At 45.1% G+C, this 13,112-nt stretch overlaps 1 protein-coding gene and 1 long non-coding RNA gene across 5 annotated transcripts in view; one reads left to right on the plus strand and one right to left on the minus strand.

Moving 5' to 3' along the window:
• Nucleotides 1-13,112, minus strand: part of LOC148006064 (uncharacterized) — a 34,336-nt gene that overhangs the window by 19,921 nt on the left and 1,303 nt on the right. The window contains exons 2-3 of one of the 4 annotated variants that reach the window (XM_087551658.1): nucleotides 10,152-10,229; nucleotides 2,997-4,094 (exon numbers count right to left, since the gene is read on the minus strand). The gene's annotated coding sequence lies outside the window, so the exon portion shown is untranslated. Of the gene's footprint in view, nucleotides 1-2,996; nucleotides 4,095-10,151; nucleotides 10,234-13,112 lie in introns of those variants that run through there. The other 3 variants (XM_087551656.1, XM_087551659.1, XM_087551657.1) reach the window with 3 other exon arrangements.
• Nucleotides 669-3,300, plus strand: LOC148006066 (uncharacterized). Its single transcript, XR_015621156.1, has 2 exons — nucleotides 669-1,293; nucleotides 2,383-3,300. It is a non-coding gene; the product is annotated as an uncharacterized LOC148006066 (long non-coding RNA).

Raw genomic sequence — 13,112 nt, forward strand, 5'->3', positions numbered from 1 at the left:
CCTGGAACTCACCCTGTAGACCAGGGTGGCCTCAACCAGAGGCCTTACAGAGAGAGATCTGCCTGCCTTTGCCTTTCAAGTGCTGGGATTACAGGCGCGTACCACCACTGCCCAGCAAAATAAACTTCCTTATAACTTTCAGTAAGTGTTTGATTTGAATATCTATTTTAAGCTTATTTTGTTTGGTTGGTTTTTGAGACAGGGTTTTCCTGTGTCGACCAGGCTGGCCTTGAACTCAAGAGATTGGTCTGCCACTGCCTTCCACCTGCTGGCATTAAAGGCATGTGCCACAACTCCCAGCTGTCATTGTACTTAGCTATTGTCGTGTGGAAAATTCCACTGGGAACATTACGAAGCCCTGCTGTGTGTAATGTGCTTTGTGTGATTTTGATAAGAAACTGGCTTTTATACCAGGGCATTTGGTGGATGATGAAAATTATAATGGATAAACTATTTTGTCTGGAAAGGAAGTTTCTCTTGGAAGTTCCGAGATGTTTGTGCAAAATGTGTTGCAGTACTGCTTGTGATAGCCAAAAATTGGCAATAACCCAAACACCAATCAATGGGGAACCTGTTCACTACGGCTCAGCCATGCTACGTAGGCAGCCTCTACAAAGAACAAAGTGGACCTGGATGCACTGATGTAGAAGACTGCTGCAGAGACAGCTTGTTAAGGAAAAGGGTTTTATTTCTGACATACACATAGACACACACGGGAGGGGCGGGTTGGGCAGAAATGTGCAGAGAATCTGGAGGGGGTCACAGAAATCCAATTTCTCTGGGACAGAACAGATGTTTCAGGGAGCTTTTCCATTATTAAACATTTGTTTCTCGGTAATGATATTAATTGCAGGATAAGAAGAAGGAGGAGGAGGAAGAGGAGGAAGAAGAGGAAGAGGAGGAAGAGGAGGAGGAGCAGCAGCAGCAGGTCTTAGGTGCAGGAGGACACATCTGTAGTCCCAGATACCTAAAAGGCTGAGACAGGAGGGTCACAACTTGGAGGCTAGCCGGAACAACACTGAGATCCTTTCTCAAACGAACACCCCCAAAAACATGAATAGAAGAAAGGATTTCCAACAGTGAGATGAACTGAATCCCTTCTCCTACAGTAAGTCCCCTCCTTATTCATTTTGTGTCAGACCCTCAATATCTCGTGATCTCAGGACCTCTTTTTCTGGGTCTTTTTTTTTTTTAAAGATTTATTCATTTATTATATATAAGTACACTGTCGCTGTCTTCAGGTACACCAGAAGAGGGCATCGGATCCCATTACAGATGGTTGTGAGCCACCATGTGGTTGCTGGGAATTGAACTCAGGACCTCTGGAAGAGCAGTCGGGTGCTCTTAACCGCTGAGCCATCTCTCCAGCCCCCTTTTCCTGGGTCTTTAAAAAACTATATTTTGTTGTTGTTTGCTGTTATGTTGGTGCTGGGAGTGAACCCAGGTCCTCTGAAAGCACTCTTAACTACTAAGTCATCTCTGCAACACACACACACACAGAGAGAGAGAGAGAGAGAGAGAGAGAGAGAGAGAGAGAGAGAGAGAGCGTTCACAGTAGGCTGACTAGGCTGACATGGGTACTGGGAACGGAAGTCAGCGTATCTGGAGAGTAGCAAGTGCTCTTAACCACAGCGCTGTCTCTACAGCCCTGTTCATCTGGTTCCTCACAAGTAACCCTTGTACTCAATGACTTCTGAGGGTCTTTCCGATTTGAATTCAGGAGAGTTGATAGTTCTGGCTTCTTCATTACCAAAGCATGTGTTGGGAAGGGAGAGACTTGGTAGTTTCATTCTCATTAAATGAAAATGGTTGAGGAGAACCAGCTTGTGTCTCCTCTGATATTTGTACTAGAAGGAAAGATGGCTTGCCAGTTTGGGTTTTAAACCAAGAAAGAATCCTACAGTTGTGCAGTTCCCATGCATGTACACTTAGGACTGGGTAGGGGACACCTTGGGAGCAGAGGGAGGGATGAACTGAGTTTTAAGGCAGCACAGGAGTTAAGTAGGGGGGATGCTGTGGCTGGCCACTGGTGCTGGAGATGAGAACCGGGCCCTGTGAGGGAAGCGGTCTTCTCGGGTTCGCAGGCTGACCTTGATTGCCTTGGTTAACCTGGTGCTTTGAGGTCTCGGAGTATAAGAACAAGAACACGATCCGGACAGGGAGCACCTATTAAAGATTTACAGGAGCACCGATAATCTCCAAGCACTCCGGGAGAGGTTGTTCTAGGGAAGCGAGTTTCTTCGTTTAAAGCTGAGGTCCGGGGCTGGAGAGGTGGCTCAGTGGTTAGGAGCACTGACTGCTCTACCAAAGGTCCGGGGTTCAATTCCCAGCAACCACATGGTGGCTCACAACCATCTGTACTGAGATCTGGTGTGTCTGAAGACAGCTACTGTGTACTTACATATAATAAGTAAATAAGTAGACGAATAAATAAATAAATCTTTTAAAAAAAGAAAAAAAGCTGAGGTCCAGAGAGAGCACAGATAGATCCTAACTGCACAGTGACAGAAGTACAGAACTGTGGAAAAATACTCATAGAGCTCAGATCGTCCTGTTCCTATCATGGGTTAGGTGACTAAAGGGTAAGAATAGGGGGGATTCCAAGAGCGCTCAGTAGTAATGTCACTTGCAGCTAAACACGGTGACCTGTGTTTGATCCCACATACTGGAAAGAGAGAGAGTCAACAACTGCTGGTTAGCCTCTGGCTTGCACCACGTACTCTGTGGCACTCCACCCATTTCTCCTGGCAAAATAAATGAATGTTCACTTTTGAAAGGTGAGAATAAGACATCAGTGGTTAAGAGTACTTACTGTCTTCCCAGAGGACCTGAGTTCAATTCTCAGCATCTACAACCAAGAGGAGGTTCGCAATTGCCTGTAACTCCAAGGGTAACTAGGCCTAGGGCTTTCTGGAGCAGCTGCACACTCAACGCACACACACACACACACACACACACACACACACCTTTAAAAAACGAACAGGAATAATGTGAAATGATGGTAATACTACCCATCCTACGGGTAGTATTAAAATTAATATATTTAATATATCTACAATGCCTGGAGTATTGGCGGCACACACCTTTAATCCTGCACTTGGGAGACAGAAGCAGGTGGTTCTTCGTGAATTAGTCCAGTCAAGGCTACAGAGTGGAAACTCTGTCTCAAACAAGGGTGGAATAGTGGCGCACACATTTAGTCCCAGCACTCAAGAGGCAGAGGCAGGCAGATCTCTGGTAGGTTCAAGTCTGATTCTGCTCTACATAGTGAGTTCCAGGAGAGCCAGAACTACACAGTGAGACTGTCTCAAAAACAACAAACGCTCCCAAATTAATCCATATATATATAATGTTTAGAAGTAACAGGGCCTTGGCATTCCGTAAGAGTTTAATAAGAGTTCGCTGCGAACTAGTACTTCTGAGTCTGTTGTGGGTGTAGAGATTAGATGGTCCTGACAGTTCTAGCTTCAGTTATTAATAAATCTTCGACATTTTCCTGTTGCCAAATAGGGAAAGCGAGTCACGAAGCATCAGAGAATGCTGTGAGTTGAACCCAAGAGAACAGATACCAGCGCGGAGTTTATGGCTGGTTCTCAGGATCTTCTTGGACAGATCAGGCCCTCCCTGGGCCTCAGTTGTGCTATCTTTAAGACAAAACGGAGTCTGAGCCTCATGTCTCAAGTTTTCCCTCTCCCCCAGTTCTTAAAATCATTTTTCTTCTTTAGCGGAAATCCGACCACAGAGATGGGCACCTAGATTGCAGACTGTCCAGGGAACGGAGGTCGCGCGCGTCCTGTCTGACCCATCAGGTACGATGCAGGTTCCAGGAGAAGATTTCCTGCTCCAACTGGCACCAGGATCACGAACTCTGTCTTCTAGAATACACAGCTCCTCTCCCTCCACGCTGGGCTCCCCACAAACCTAGGCGCGCAGGAAAGGGTGCTGCGAGCACGTCACTGGTTGTGCATCTGACACGCGGGGCCCCAAGGCTTCCTGTACCCGGGGATCTGCAGGGCGGGGGTGGGGGAGAGCGGGTTCTGCAGAGGACTGGAACCGACGCCCTGCCCCCTCTTCTTCACCCCAGTGAAAGAGGGCTGTAAAATTCCGGAAGAGAGATTAGAGGCAGGGGATGGGTGGGGCGGTGAATCAGTACATTCCTTCCAACCCCTGCCTCCTCCTCTTGGGTTATCACTCTTTGGAGGGTGGGACCATTTTCTCATAGCTTTTTCTGTTAACTGCTTCACTGGCTGCGTCCGGACATACTGAGCAAACCTAGGCGGGAGTTTCCCATGTTCATCTGAACTTTATAGAGCCTGGTTGGCTTAATTTGCAGCTCATGACCTATTTGGGGCCGAAGCGTTTCAGCTGTGGCTTCCAACTTGGCCCTTCCTGTAAGTCTGTGGGTGCATTTACCAGTAGTAACCCCCTAGCGCCGTGGCAATTGCTCTTGGGCTCCTATAAACACATATTATAGTATTAGAGGCAGGGACATCTGGGCTCAGAAAAAAATAGGTAACTTCCGCCTGGTCACACGGTGGCTGAGCCTGGAATAACTTCAGCTTGGTAGGTTGCGTGTATTTCCCACCACACCCTGTCACTTCCTTTACCTGAGGTCACTGAAAGGCAAAGCGTGTTTGTAAAAGGGGTAGAGAAGTAAGAAAGGACAGACTACTGCCACCTCGCCAGATAGTCTAAATATGGTGTCCTTAATTTCTAGGTTTTCCACAACTAGAACGGAGTAGATGTGACCGCTGTGCTCTGTATAGATGAGGAAGCTTTAGAGGTCAGGAATTTTATGATTGAAGGGCTAATTTTTTTTTTTTTTGGTCCAGTTACAGTACTTTGGTACTTTGTGGGTTCTTATTCCTTCCACCTTTCTCCACCCCTTTAATCCCCAACACTAGATAAAAGAGAAAAAAAGGATAAAGAGGAAAAGAAAGAGATTCCTGAATAAAATCAGGGGTCCGAAAAGGGGCAATATTATCATTAGACTACTTCTGCTGATCAGGGGAATCAAGTTCTTCACAGTCAGGATATCTAATTTCTTCTTTGCATGACCAACAGCAAACAACAACCCACCCTCAGGGGCCTAGCTAAGCATTTATATACTCTCTGAGAAGTGCCCAGAATTCCAAACATCATGCAGTCAGAGAAACTTTCTATAGCCAGCAAACCTACGCCCCCACAAGAGCACGAGGCAAATCATAGTCAGCTGCTGTGGACAATCGGAAGCAGCCTCATGTCCCACACCTGGGATTGAAACAGAAACACATTCCCATAATAGTTCTGTATATTTCAAAGAAACCAAACCTCCAAAATTCTGAAACCACATGGGTAAGACAAGGTCTCACATTGTAGCCCAGGCTGTGCTAGTACTCACTATGTAGCCTAGGCTGGCTTTAAACTTGTGACAGTTTTTTGTTTTTTTTTTTAATTTTTACTTTTTTTCCTATGTTGCTGGAAACTGAACCCAGGGCCTTGTGCATGCTAGGCAAGTACTCTAATGTTGAGCTATATCCCCAACTCTGTTTAATTTTTTTAGTGATGGAGTGTCGCTATGCTAATTAGGTTGGTCTGAAACTTCTGGTCTCAAGGATCTCCAGAGTTAGTCACCCAAGCAGATGAAACTACAGGCCCACAGTTATCTCTGCCCAATAGATTCTGTAGTGTGTGTGTGTGTGTGTGTGTGTGTGTGTGTTTGTATAGGTGTGTGTATATATTTGTGCATATGTGTGTGTACATAGGTGTATGTGTGTATGTGTATGTATATGTATGTATGTATGTGACTGTATGTATAGGTGTGTGTATGTGTGTATATAGGTGTATGTATGTGTCTGTATGTATGGGTATGTGTATATGTGTATGTATATGTTTTGTATGTATATGTGTGGGTATGTATGTGTGTATGTGTATGTATGTGTGTGTATAAGTGTGTGTATATGTTTGTGTATAGGTGTGTATGTGTGTGTATGTATGTGTGCACGTGTATGTATGTATGTGTGTGTATGTGTGTTTATATATGTGTGTGTTTTGTGTGTGTGTATATATAGGTGTGTATATATTAGTGTATATGTGTTTTTTTTTAAAGATTTATTTATTTATTATATATAAGTATACTGTAGCTGTCTTCAGATACACCAGAAGAGGGCATCTGATGGTTGTGAGCCACCATGTGGTTGCTGGGAATTGAACTCAGGACCTCTGGAAGAGTAGTCGGGTGCTCTTAACCACTGAGCCATCTCTCCAGCCCAGTGTATATGTGTTTGTATATAGATGTGTGTATATGTTTGTATATGTGTGTGTATGCATGTGTGCATATGTGTATATATGTATGTCTGTGTGTATGTATAGATGTGTGTGTATGTTTTATATGTGTGTATATGTGTATGTATGTGTGTGTTTGTGTGTATTGTGTATGTATATGTTTGTGTACAGATGTGTGTATATGTTTGTGTATGTGTGTGTATATAGATGTGTGTATATAGATATGTGTATATGTGTGTATGTATGTATGTGTATGTGTATATGTATATATGTGTGTATGTATGTATATGTATGTATGTGTGTATGTGTGTATGTATGTATGTGTGTATGTGTATGTATGTATGTGTGTATGTGTGTATGTATGTATGTGTGTATGTGTATGTATGTATGTGTGTATGTGTGTGTGTAGGTTAGCAATCACTATTGGGTGTCTTCCTTAATTGCTCTCCATTTTATTTTTTTTATTATTATTTTTTATTTATTTATTTTCCCTCCCACTCCTCCCACGGCCCTCCATTTTATTTTTTGACCAAGGATCTCTCACCAAATCTGGAGCCCACTGATTTGGCTAACAACATGGCCACAAAGTCCAAGCAATTCTGTCTCTGCCCTTGAAGTGCTGGGGTTCTTATACTGTACTTATACTGCTGCCACATTCAGGAAAGTCCTTCTGATGCTAACTCAGGTTCCTAATCTTGGTGGCAAGCACGTTATCAGCTGGGCTGATGCTTCAGCCATGTTCGTCTGAGACAGACTCTTCATAGCCCTGGGTATGTGCGAGTAGCTTTTATTTTCTCAGATGTAATTGTTGTTTCTGAGACTTACTGCTGAATAAGCTCTCCATTTCTAGCTCTTTCTGAACTCTGGCTGACTGATCGGGCTCAGCTGTTTAGGCTCAAACTCCTTTCTGTGCTGACTGATTCAAACTGGCTTCTCTTGGCTTCTGATTGAATTCCTCTGCTCGGCATCAAACTAACTCTGGCGATCTGTTCTCATCTCCTGGCACCTTATTCTCTGGCTCATGCTGTCCTCACCTGCAGCCTATCTCTGTAAAACTGTCCTGGTAAAACTGCCACACACACCCTGCCCGCCCCATGCTCTCCACCTGTCTGTCCTGTCTGTTCTCATGAGAGTTGGGCATATCCTATCTCTGACTCCTTCTGTCAAATCTTTCTCTGATTAGTCACTTTACCCCTCAATTAGACATCACTTTCAAACATAGGTGCTTCCTTCTAAAACTAACCTTACCTACATTGCTTGGGATTAAAGGTGTGTACTAAGGGCATATGTGTATTCCAGCCAGATCATACTGTAATCCAGGGTATGGGCTGGATCAGATCTTTGGGTGTGATCCTTTGCCAGAACAGCCATGTTGCTGGATTAAAATTCCTCTACTGGGTGACTGGGAACTTGGTATATAAACCAGGCCATTCTCAGACTTGTAGCAATCTTTGTTGTAAATTTGACACTCTGTTAGTCCGCCTTTCAGTGGCACCACTTTATGTCATAGCCTGGTGTCAGGTGTGTTATATTTCCATTCAAGTTGTGCGTCAACACTCACCCCATTTAAAAGACTCCGGCCACCTCAGATTGTTCTGTCTTGTTCATTCTCTTTGTTCCCTTGTCTGTTTTTCTTGTCTGTTTTTCCTGTCTGTCTGTCTGTCTGTCTGTCTGTCTGTCTGTCTGTCTGTCTCATGTCCCCACTTCCCCAATAAACCTCTTGTGCTAGATCTGTTGTGTGACTTGATCTCTTAGCAGTACACCTTGCCCCGAAGCCACCGGTGTACCCCAGCCACTTTATCTAACAATCCTCCCAAGTGTTCCTTAATGCTGAGGTTACAAGTGAATGGAAAAAAAAAAAAAAGAAATAAAAAAGGAAAGGCCGTGACTGCTCCTAGATATGGTGGAGGAGAAAGTTTGTTGTAGATATGTGGGACAGCATAGACACATTTGGGAGAGTTCAGAGTGAGCATGACCATGAACCGGGCTATGTGAAGAGAAGTGGAAGGGAAGAGAGGAGAGGAACAGCCAACCAAGATGGGTAGCCTGGGCCAAGAGACTGGCCAAGGGTAAAAAAGCTTACCCATAAAAAGGGTAGACCAGACCAAAAAGCCAAAAAGGATCAGCATAGCAAAATGGCTGGATTATATGGGGAAGGGAAGCTGGGGGAAGGACAGCCTAGCCCCTAGGCTGGAAAAGTTCAAGGGTAGGGGATGAGGTATGCCAGCCCAGCGGGCCCTGTAACAAGTAGGGACTGCAGGGATGCCTGGAGAACCTAGTGGCCATTGTCCACTCTGACACATTAATAGACACTTCAGTTATCCCTAACAATAGGCAAATGTCACTATACCTAGCTTGAGAGCCTATATATATTTTTGTTTGTTTGTTTTGAGACAGGTTTTCTCTGTGTAGCTCTGGCTGTCCTGGAACTCACTCTGTAGACCAGGCTGACTTCACACTCCCAGAGATCCAATTGTTTCTACCCAGTGGGCTGGGATTAAAGGTGTGTGCCACCACTACCAGGCCCTGAGAGCCTATAATTTTTAATTAAACTTTATAACGCCAGTAGTATCAAAGTTTATTTCATATATTATTCTACAGTGCCAAGTGCCATTCTAACAATTATGTTAATTAGCATTTATTAAACACTCGCCTTGGATCTAGTAGAGTGTTACATGAGATGTATACAGTAAGGTCTTCCATGCTCCAAAAGCTTCTTTTTAAAGCATCATGGCCTCCCCCCTTTAATTTTCACCTATTTCCCCCCTTGTGTGGGGGAAACTGAACCCAGGGACTTATGCATGCTAGAAAGTGCTCTACTTGAGCCATAACCCAATCCTGTTTAATTATTAATAATGGCATGCCACTAAGTAAGAAGTTACCTTTTGTTTTGTTTTGTTTTGTTCTTGAGGCAGGGTTTCTTTGTGAAGCCCTGGCTGTCCTGGAACTCACTCTGTAGTTCGGGCCTTGAATTCAGACATCTACCTGCCTCTTCCTCCCAAATGCTGGGATTAAAGGCATGTAACACCACCGTCTGGAGAAAAGTTATCTTTTCATTTTGTGTGTGTGCTGGTGAGCATAGGGGCCAGAGGGCAACCTCAGATGTCATTAGTTCCTTAAGAGCTACCCCAGCTTGTCTTTGTGGTGTGTGTTGAAGACCGGGCCTCACTAGCTTTGCCTGTCCTGGAACTCGCTATGTAGATCAGACTGGCCTCACACTCACAGAGAACTGCCTGCCTCTGCATCCCAAGTCCTGGGATTTAAAAGTGTAGCCACTATACCTGGGTACCTTATCTTTTTTAAGGCAGGGTCTCTCACTGGTCAGGAGCTCTCATCGGCTAGTCAGGCCAGTCAGGGAGCCACAGGGATGGATATACCTGTCTCCACTTCCTCAGTGTGGGGAATGCAAGTGCTTGTATGTGTGTGTGTGTGTGTGTGTGTGTGTGTGTGTGTGTGTTTTGTGTGTGTGAGTGAGTATACGAGTGTATGTGTGTGTGTGAGAGAGTGAGTGTTTGAGTGTGTTTGTTTTGTTTGTTTTGTGAGTGTGTGTGTTTTGTTTGTTTTTGTTGTTGTTTTTCATATGAGTTCTGGGACTTGAACTCAGGCTCTTAAGTTTGAGGCAGGCGCTTTATACTTGGCGAGCTCAGCTGCTTAGCGGCCTCTTTTCATTCTATAGAAGGGGAAACTGAGACGCTGAAACTTGAAATAAGGTCCTAAGGGGTCTGCTATTGCTGTGATAGACACTGTGACAAAAAGGAACCCGGGGAGGAAAGGATTCACTTCACCTTTCGATTTATCACCTGTCTCAAAGGAAAGGCAGGGCAGGAGCTCAAGGCAGGAACCTGGAGGCAGGAACTAAAGCACAGGGCATAGGGGAGGTTACTTACTGACTGTCTTGAAGGGACTCTAGCGAGCTAAAGTGTGGCACACATGGCTCTGGCGGGCCTTGCCCTTCTTCATTCCCTCTGCCTCGTTTAAAACAAAAAACAAAAAACGTTTTAGATTACACTCCTAAAACTAGACATCAAGGTCCATTTCCTTTTTGAACAATTCCTGCCCCTGAGGCTGACCACCAAGGCCCAGCTGTTAAAGTACTGAAGTCCAGCAATCAAAAGCCCCCTTTGGCTCGCCTAATTAACCTGTCCAATCAAAATTAAACACGTCATCCTAACACAGGGTTTCCCCCTGTACCTTTAAGAATGGCTATTGGCGGGGCTGGGGATTTAGTTCAGTGGTAGAGCGCTTACCTAGGAAGCGCAAGGCCCTGGGTTCTGTCCCCAGCTCCGAAAAAAAGAACCAAAAAAAAAAAAAAAAAAAAAAAAGAATGGCTATTGGCCTATGGGCCATGTCTGTCTCCTCTCTATCCAGAGGGAGTCCTTTGTCATGTCATCTCCTATCCCGTGTTCCCCGCCACCACACACACACACATACACACACACACACACACACAAACACACAAGATAGACAGACAGACACACAGACAGACACACAGACACACACACAGACACACACAGACACACACACAGACACACACAGACACACAGACACACACACACACACACACACACACACACACACCTTCTCCCTCATCCTCTATCTCCCGTCTTTGTTTCGTATTCCCTGCCCTTTCCCTTTGTCTCTCTGGGGCGAATGAATCTTCTTGGTGCTGAGAACTTGGTCTTGCGGTGTCCTGAGCCCGTATTGATTCCTTTTATTGCTCCTCGTGGCTTGCTCAGCTTCTTACCTCACAAATCCTAGGACCATCTGTCCAGGGGTGGTTGGCGCCACCCATAGTGGTCCAGGCCCTCCCACGTCAATCATTAATCAAGAGAATGCCCTACAGACTTGCCTATGGGTCATTCTAATGGTGGCACCTTCTCAACTTTAGTTCTCTCTTCCCAAATGACTCTGGCTTGTTCCAAGTTGAAAAGAAAAGAAAAAAAAAAAATCTAGTCAGGACACAAGATTACATAGCAACGTTGTGGCCACACAATGACTCCAAGTAAGAGAGCATAATCTCACAGAATGGGGACCAGGGACGTGGGCCGTGTTCCAACCTTAGCACCTCAGTTTCTCTAATGTACCCCATTACTTCTTTGGTACTGCTGTGTATGGCAGGCCCACACAGCTTCTGCTTCCAAGGAGATCATGCTCTGTAAAACGAGCCAGGAATACCGCCAGCTTAGCCTCACGGGGTGCTGGGAGGATTAATAAGCTAATGGCACTTGGACTGCTTCAGCAATGACCCTGGATAAACTCGAAGTACTTATGTGTGAAACTCACTGCCAAGGGTGGTTTGCGTTTAATAAGGCACCTGCAGCCCAGTTCCCGATCTGTTTATGGTGAGGGAGAAGTAAAACCACATTGTAACCTTCTCTGGAGAAACTAGATTGAGAGCCTAGTATGACTCCTCACTGGCCTACGGGTAAGGCAAAGTGGTGGTGACCCTGTGGACTCTTAGGGGTGGGTGCCTGAGGTCTCAGAAGGCTTTCCAGCATACTCTAAGGGACACCAATTAATGCCGGAAGTCAGAGACTAACACAGTTATTTGGGCCCTAGAGGCAGACAAACCTGGGCCAAGTTCTGCTTCTGACGTTTCATTTCTCTAAGCCTCTATTCTCTTTTAAAATGAGTTAATAATACTTTCTTCACAGGGTTATTTAGAAACATAAATCTGGTAATTTATTTAAAAGCACCTTGCCCAGAGCTTTGAATAGAGTAGATGCTTTTTAAAATGGCCATTAGTGTAGGTGTTATTGTTATCCTATGTTGTTGTGTTATTTACTGGTGTTTTAGGGCCAGGCTGAAAGCCAGATGGTAGGAAATTCATTCTCTCAGTTATCTACTAGTTTGCCCTAGCAGACCCATCAAGCAGAGGAGAATCATGAAAACAGGCATTTATTAGCATGCTGTACATGCTATGGTAGGATGTGCATTAATAAGGTGTTTTGAGGCCATAAAGGAAGCATCAGTAACTAGGAAATGCAGCAAATGTTCTGCCGGCTGGCTAGTTCTTCCTCCCCAGTCCGTCCTTGGAGAAAACACTGCCTAACAAAAAGGCTGGTAGAGAAGCGCAAGCAGCTCTTGAGCGTTCACACCCTCCGCCAGGGGCCTTGATTCTAATCTGAAGCCTCTCTTGCTCCTCAAGGCCTTTCAACTCCCACACAGCGAGGCCACGCAGCCTTGCCCTAAAATACCCGGGTCCTCCTGAGTTCTGCGCTGTGGCTGGAGGAGGCTGAGTCATTAGAGATTTCCTTTTAAAACTAGGTTCTAATGGACAGCTTCAGGTCAGGCTACTCCAGGTCTGCCTTGTGGGAAAGGGCTAACGATCAGCGACCACTGCATTTCCTCACAGAGCAAGGGCTGGATGAGTGTGCCGGGGAGACAGATTAGGGAGCATTTTAATTTCCCTTGTAAATAAGTGACAGTCCTGGGCGGGTGAAAGTTCCATGCTGGATACTGAGTACACACTTTTTTGCTCACTCCAATCTTGGGGGAAATCTAACCCACTTCTCAGGCCAGCCTCCAGAGCCTTTTCCTGCTCCATTTGGCAATCGGCCAAACCAGTCTCTACTCACTGGGTAACCACATTTTCCAAACTAGAACTCAGGATGCATAAGGTGGCTTATAATTTCTGGCCAGGTTCCAAATGCAAACGGCAAAAAACAAAAACAAACAAACAAAAACTCTTTCCACTAGAGATTCTCTAAGATAACCTCCAAAACTGTTAAAATGGGCATTGATTAGACAATCTTGACATCTAGCCCAAACTTTTTTTTTGGGGGGGGGTACCAAGAATTGAATTTAGGGCCTCACATGCAAAGCGAGCTTTTACCAGAGTGATATTC

The sequence above is a fragment of the Rattus norvegicus genome, chromosome 5 (genome assembly GCF_021556685.1).
Source record: "Rattus norvegicus strain SHRSP/BbbUtx chromosome 5, alternate assembly SHRSP_T2T, whole genome shotgun sequence".
Lineage (NCBI taxonomy): Eukaryota > Metazoa > Chordata > Mammalia > Rodentia > Muridae > Rattus > Rattus norvegicus.